Below are 6900 nucleotides of genomic sequence, written 5' to 3'. Positions count from 1 at the left end.
GAGCTCCAGCCTCTGCCCGGCTCAATGAGTCACTCTGCCCGCTACAGTTTGTAGCTTCAGTCGGAGCCGCTGGGTCATCATCCAGAGCTCCTCCGGGTCCTAGTGCCAGTCTAATGAAGGTCTGTGGGTTTACAGTGCATTTTAAAGCCATGACTCCAAGGAGACTAATAATACAGTCACATATGACTAGAGGAGGTTCAATTGAACACATTCTGTTCATTAGTGTTTCCAGAATACATTGGAGTCACCTTAATAGGCTTTTTGTATGGGCCTATGTTCTCTACACTACATTAAAGGTCACCTATTATGCAAAATCCACTTTTTCATGTATTTTATACTTAAACATGTGTCCCCCTCTGTGTAAAGAGATTATGAAAGCTTCAGGAAAAAAGATTTGCTCACTTCTTGTCTTCTTGATCCATTTATATAAAAACCTGTCTGAAAATTAGCTGATCAGATTTTGGCCACTTTATGATGTCATAACGATGTTTTGGCTTGTGTAACCATTAGCCAATCAGCAACCAAGGTAACCACCTTCCCTGCTGAAAAAAACAGCATAGACCAGCTTAAAGGTGGGGTAGGTAATTTTGGAGAAACCAGCCCGAGTGCGCAAGATTTTGAAAATACACAGCCTTCCTTAAAGAGCCCCTCCTCCAACACACACGAACGCACACATGACCAATGAGGGCACGAGATAAGTTTGTGCACAGATGGAAGGTTGACAGGCAGGTAGGCCATCCAGTTATTTTAGCCGGGCCGTGCTTTTTACAGTAGGCCTACTACGGCTTCCAAAGATGACATTTTTTCATGGATTTTTTGTTAAAGCACTTAAGATATTCATTGCTATCGGGATGTTAAGAGCATTCCATGGAATATAACAAAAACTGTATCTCGAGCTGTTTTCTCAAACTTACCTACCCCACCTTTAAGATGGTTGCTGGTTTTAGCTGGTTTTAGCTGGTGTTAGGCTGGTTTAGTTGGTTTACCAGCTAAACCAGCATAGCCCAGCATGGATATCATGCTGGGCTTATTAAAACTATGATTTGCAATCTTTTTTATTCCAATTACAATAATCTTTTTGTTATAATTGTAAAACACATCTTAACATCCATCAGCAATCAATAAAACAAATCATCCAACACAAAATAGAAGAAATCTGGACCTATTCTATTTCTTTTTATACAGCAGCATCTATTGGGACTGTTCATTACTGTAATGTCATCAAGAGCCATTGAGTCTATCTTTTGTAGTCGGCCTCTTGGAATGTTTATGATTTCTTTGTCTCTTAACATTCCTATAATAATTTGTTTTTCTATTGTTCATATTGTTTTGTTCCTTTATTTTTGTTGCGAGAATCACTTTGCAATTGTGTAAGTGCTATATAAACAGTTAAACTAATATTATTGTTGTTACCATCATTACTATTATTAAAAAAAAATTCTTTGTTTTCGTTATTCATCATCACTGCAGAAAGGGTCATGCCAGCCCACATCAAACACCTGATCAAGAACTTGTGAATCTTCAGTCAGAAAAGATGAAAACACCTGTTCAAAGTTCCAGTTTACTGTACATGGAACCATGCCTGTCCTCTGTTCCACACGTCTTCAGTCAGTCCAGAACCCTTATGGACTCGATGACTCAGGACACTAGTTCTACCGAGGCTTATTAGAGGTAAGAGTGGTAGGAGAGGAGTGGAATTATCTTTGTATTTAGGCTGCAAGTCGACAAAGGTGATCAAGTGCTGATGCCAATAATGATCCGATTAATTTGATATTGATTATCTGCCAATACCGAATCCTGATCCGATTCTTCTATTTCCCAGATAATACAGCTGCACCGTGTACAGCCAAATGCACCTGTTTTAGATAATATATTTATTTTGATGTGTAGGTTGATTTGCAGGTTGGCTGTTATTTGTATAATTATTGTATTGTTACTGTTTATTTTATTATATTAACTAGCTATTTATTAAATTAAAATACTGTTACAATGTCTTTATTTTTGGTAGATACCAGAATACATGACACAATGAATCTTTGTAATATGTTCTCTGGTTTAAATAATCATACCAGTATTAACAAAACAATGTGTGCTGGTCACCTGGAATCCTGGTAGGCTTCCAGCATGGTATATTTAATACTATTATTAAACATAAACTGGTGATAGATGGATGCTGGTGACCAGCCCAGCATACCAGCATACTATGCTGGTCTATGCTGTTTTTTTTAGCTGGTCAGGATGGCTGGTTTTGCTGGTGTCTGGTTTAGTTGGTTTAGCTGGTTTAGCTGGTTTAGCTGGTGCACCAGCTAAAGTGTCCCAAACTCCTCTAAACCAGCCAACCTATCTACTGGCTGGTCAGGCTGGTCAACTTAGCCTGACCAGCTAAACAGGTCTAAGCTGTTTTTTTAAGCAGGGTTATCACCTGAATCTCCTCCTAGAGCACCATTGTGTTATTTTTAACCAAATGTCTCTCAGAGGGGTGTAGGGAGTGGCTCCTTATTTTCATCTAAAGTAAAATAGAAAGAATCAGCCCTTTTGAAACAGGGCTGAAACAGAGGGGATTATGGGTAATGCTACAATGGGTGATCCGTTTGGTATTTGGAGCCAAACACTTCAGAAACATGTTTTGTATATATCTGAGACCTATAATATATTGATGAAAAACAGTATAATAGGGGACCTTTAACTATTTGACAATTACAGTTGCTTACAGACATGTGAGGGCTCAATATGTTTCATTTTTACATATTTACCTTATATAAACTTACACCATGACCTTCAACAAGAGTAAAACAGCACTTTCACATTGATGCTTGAGTAATAATAAATGTAATGTCATGATATAAAAAATAAATGCATTATATCAGAGTATTAGTTGCACCTAATTCTTTCAAGAAACAGCTGGCCCAATGAAATCAAAAGAAACAAAACTACAAGTCTGAAATAAACACACCATCCAAATCATCATCAAGTAGATCCAGGGGTCTTGAAAAATGAAAATGAGGCAGTTGTGATGCTAAAAATCATTTATTCAGTTGCAGTGACAGACCCAGGTTTTGCAAATTATAATTGTCAGTGCCAAACAGTGTGCTTTAACGTAGGGTTGAAAACCTGTTTACACAAACGCACATACAAACACACATAACAGCATTATCTCATATTTTACATTCAACCATAATCTATCCAACACATTCTGTTTTTATTAAATCTATTTCAGCTCAGTTTCTCTCCTCCCACCTATTTATCCCCAACATAAATCCTTTCCTTTTGGGATACCTGTCAACTGTTAAATACACTTTCTTTGCCACTGCTATTTTTCTCTTTGAATTTCTTCTCTTTATATTCCTGATGCCTCTACTCTACCCGCCGTTTCTCCGTTCTTCATCTCTCCTTTTTCCTTCCTCCACTCGAGCATTGTTTTCCTCTCTTAAACAGGGGATCTGTTTAATCCTCCATGAAAACCTCCATTAGTCATTTGCTTTAATTGTACACACACACACACACACACACACACACACACACACACACACACACACACACACACACACACACACACACACACACTTCAGTCTGGCTTAAATGTAATCCAGCAGCTGAAATTCTGAGCCGCCCCACAAGTGCTGCACGTACAGTATGAATTGGAAAAAGCTGACATAGTTAAATAAAATAAGCTAAACATAGATGTCTAATTTTTAAGTGTATAATACTAAACCTGATTTCAATGACACAGTTCATTCACATTAAACCTTAGCACCACTTCAGTGTACTGTACAGTCTGTCACTGATATGGCTTCAAGAATCAGTGTTTAGGTTAAAGAATCAGTGTTTAGGTTAAACACTGATATGGCTTCAAGAAATTCTGACATCAAATTAACAAACATAGACCAGTATTAAATCTCTCTTAATCTAACTCTAATGTGAACAAAACTATTATCGTTGGTTTATGAGTGTTTAACAATAGTGTCTGAGTGGAGAAAACTGGATCCTTTTTCTCTCCAACAGTATGCCAGTTTGTCTTCCAAGCAGCATATCGGCTTCCTAAACATTCTCCCTAATTTTCATCATGGAGGTACATTTGGTGCAGTGTGGCAGACCCTCAGTATAGTAGGAAGTAGTCAGCTTACATTCCAACTGGTCCCCATGATACTGCCACTGTTAACACACTGACATCTGCTGGTAGAAAAATGGAAAGGCAGACATTTCCTCCATTAAGTTTCTGTCTTATGCATATCCAGTGCAGCCCATATGCTGACTCTCAAAGGTTTGATCCTTTCCTTCGAGTTTTCCTTCCCCTCCTTTCAGTTTTTCCTTCCCTTTTTGCCAGTTGGCTGCCTTGTGTATTGCTTAAGAAGAACAAACAAGATCAGGAGGACAACGGTTCTAATTTTGCCTCCTCAAGGGAGGACAGACTTTTATTTCATCCCGTTTCTGTTCCACTGTCTGGGGTCAGCAGGCAGAGACTATTTCCCAGAGCACACAGAGTTGGCGATAGTCCTGTATTAGGGTTAAACGGTTCTAATGGATTCATTTTCTCAGAAGAGTCGGACCTGTTTCTTCAGTTCGTTTTTCTTCCACTGAACAAGAAGATCAAAGGCAGACATGGCCATCCCAAAGACTCTGAAGAACTCCTCCGGGGAGAGGTGACGCTGGGAGGAGACGTTTAGAGAGGGAGAGGAAATGATCAGTGTTTGAAAGGTTATTATTATTATTATTTAAGTTACAGACTACTGGCTAACCTGTAAAGTAACTATCTCTATCACTTCATATAACTGTCAAACTTTAATGAGAGACGTTCTTCAAAATAACTTTAATATTGGAACAGACCAACAGAATGAATGTTGTTTTCCAAATATAAGGTTTTAACTGAAAACAATATAATGTATATAAGTAACTGTCATTTAATTACACATTTATTCTCAACAACTGTAAACTAAATGTATTTAGGTTACATTTGACTATTACTCCTGTCTGTTTCAGAAGTTTGACAATAAACATTGAAGACATGAGTATAAAGATAGCAATGTCAGTCTGTCTGTGTTGTTGTCCATCTATATAAGACATGTATCAAAGTATATTTTGTTAAAGCGTCGTGTAGAGGTTTCAGAATCAGAATGCCTTTATTAGTCCCACAGAGGGGAAATGTGTTTACCTCCAATCTGGCTCGGTCCACGTCACTCGGGAGACGCTGCAGCCCTCTGACTGACACTATTAGGGCTTCGTATGGGTAGATCTAACACACAGACAAACAAAAGGAAATTATTTCTAAAAAGTGCATGTCAATACTTCTGAGGGGTTGTTTCAATTACATTTACATCTGCCATTCCTACAAGCTTCCTGCACCAACACTCAGCACGGTTCCTTTGACAGAAACTGTAAATGTAACTGCATTCAGATGCTCCTTCCAAGGACTTTCACTTATAAGGTCATTCGTAATTGTTTACAGATGAAGTTTATTGACAACGTCATTCACATGAGACTCTCTTGATGTTTGTCACCATCTAGTGGCAAACAGCAGCATTAACAACAATGACGGAGGCTAAAATGTATTAGAAAAATGTATGAAGTCTCTTTGTTTCGTTTTGGGTAATTATTCATGCAGACATAAGTATATAACCACTGAGTAACAGATTAAGAAATGTTTCTGCTGAAATGTGCTTGTTTTTCTTCTTCCATATAGCTTTACATAGTTTTAAGTTTGTGGACTCTTTTAGAGTTGTTGTACTCATTACACTTAATTGCACGCATTGGTCAGTGCAACTAAGCATTTGTTGCAGTCTTTTTTCACTATCATTAAAGGCAGTAATAAAAAAGATAATAGAATATTCTTCCTTGAAGATCTACACTTTTTGATATGATGGGGAAGGAATAATACTGAATAATATAAATACTCTTAATATGTTAACTTTGCTGTTAATAAAATGAGGCAGTCAGCTTTAGTTTGTGTTTCTGAGTGACAATCAGACGACTGTTTACTGTAAACTTTAAAAAGGCAACACATCATCCTTATCTGTTACTTTTGATCCGGAACGTTATTTGTAGCTCAGTAATGGTTGGCTTTCTTACCTTGTATTCTACAAGAAAAGGAGGAGAGAAATTACAATATCAGTCACATAAACTGCATTTGTTGATTCTTATTTTTTTTAAATCATTCTATACAGTCTTAATAATATCATGCACTGGGAGAAAACTAGAAGGACTGAGGATAAGGAGATTTCAAGTGTGCAATAGGCTTACCTCTGATCTGCCAATTAACTGCATTACTGCTGTCATATTGGTAATAATCTGCACCCGCACTGCCAGGCTGCTAGGACACAACAAGAGCAGTTTAGCAAACATGCAGCAAGAAGATGATAAAGGGAAAGGATCTAGCAAAGCAGAAAGAAATCATAAAATATGACATCTATAGAAAGTTCCATCAGTGGGAATTCTGTATAATAATGTATCAATTAGAAATATAATACCAATATGAAGTAGTCAGTTACTGATTTAGTTTGCAGCAGGAAGTAAACTCATCGGAAAACACACACTGTAGGAGCCATTTTATGGGTGTTGTTGGTGTGTCAGTTTATTTAAGTTATATGTATAGTGCAATATTATTTTTGAACACTTGGTGGCGGGGTTTAGCTGCACCGGGTGTATATAAGAGGTCATAGTGACAGGAGGACGAGGACACAGAAGGAAGAGAGCATACCGATTCCACCAGCCCGGCAGATGCTCACCACAACAACTAAACTGTACAATTAAACCCTGGTATGTACACGCTGAATAAACCTCATTATAAACTGCACCAAAGGACCGGAAAGTCATCTGTTTGTGTCTGCGTCTGGATCACTCTTCAGCCCTTCTGTGAAGTAATGGCAAAAATATATTGGACATAGAAACAAGAAACTGCCATTACAT

General features: G+C 37.8%; 1 long non-coding RNA gene across 1 annotated transcript; it reads right to left on the bottom strand.

Moving 5' to 3' along the window:
- Positions 1–4381: 4381 nt before the first annotated feature.
- Positions 4382–6346, bottom strand: LOC104946985 (uncharacterized). The gene is made up of 4 exons (XR_798516.1): positions 6235–6346; positions 6064–6071; positions 5150–5230; positions 4382–4646 (listed from the first exon to the last, which is right to left on the bottom strand). It is a non-coding gene; the product is annotated as an uncharacterized lncRNA (long non-coding RNA).
- Between the last annotated feature and the right edge of the window lie 554 nt (positions 6347–6900).

The sequence above is a fragment of the Notothenia coriiceps genome, unplaced genomic scaffold (genome assembly GCF_000735185.1).
Source record: "Notothenia coriiceps isolate Sejong01 unplaced genomic scaffold, NC01 NC01_scaffold00011744, whole genome shotgun sequence".
Taxonomy (NCBI): Eukaryota; Metazoa; Chordata; class Actinopteri; order Perciformes; family Nototheniidae; genus Notothenia; species Notothenia coriiceps.
This window is presented reverse-complemented; position numbering and strand designations above follow the sequence as displayed.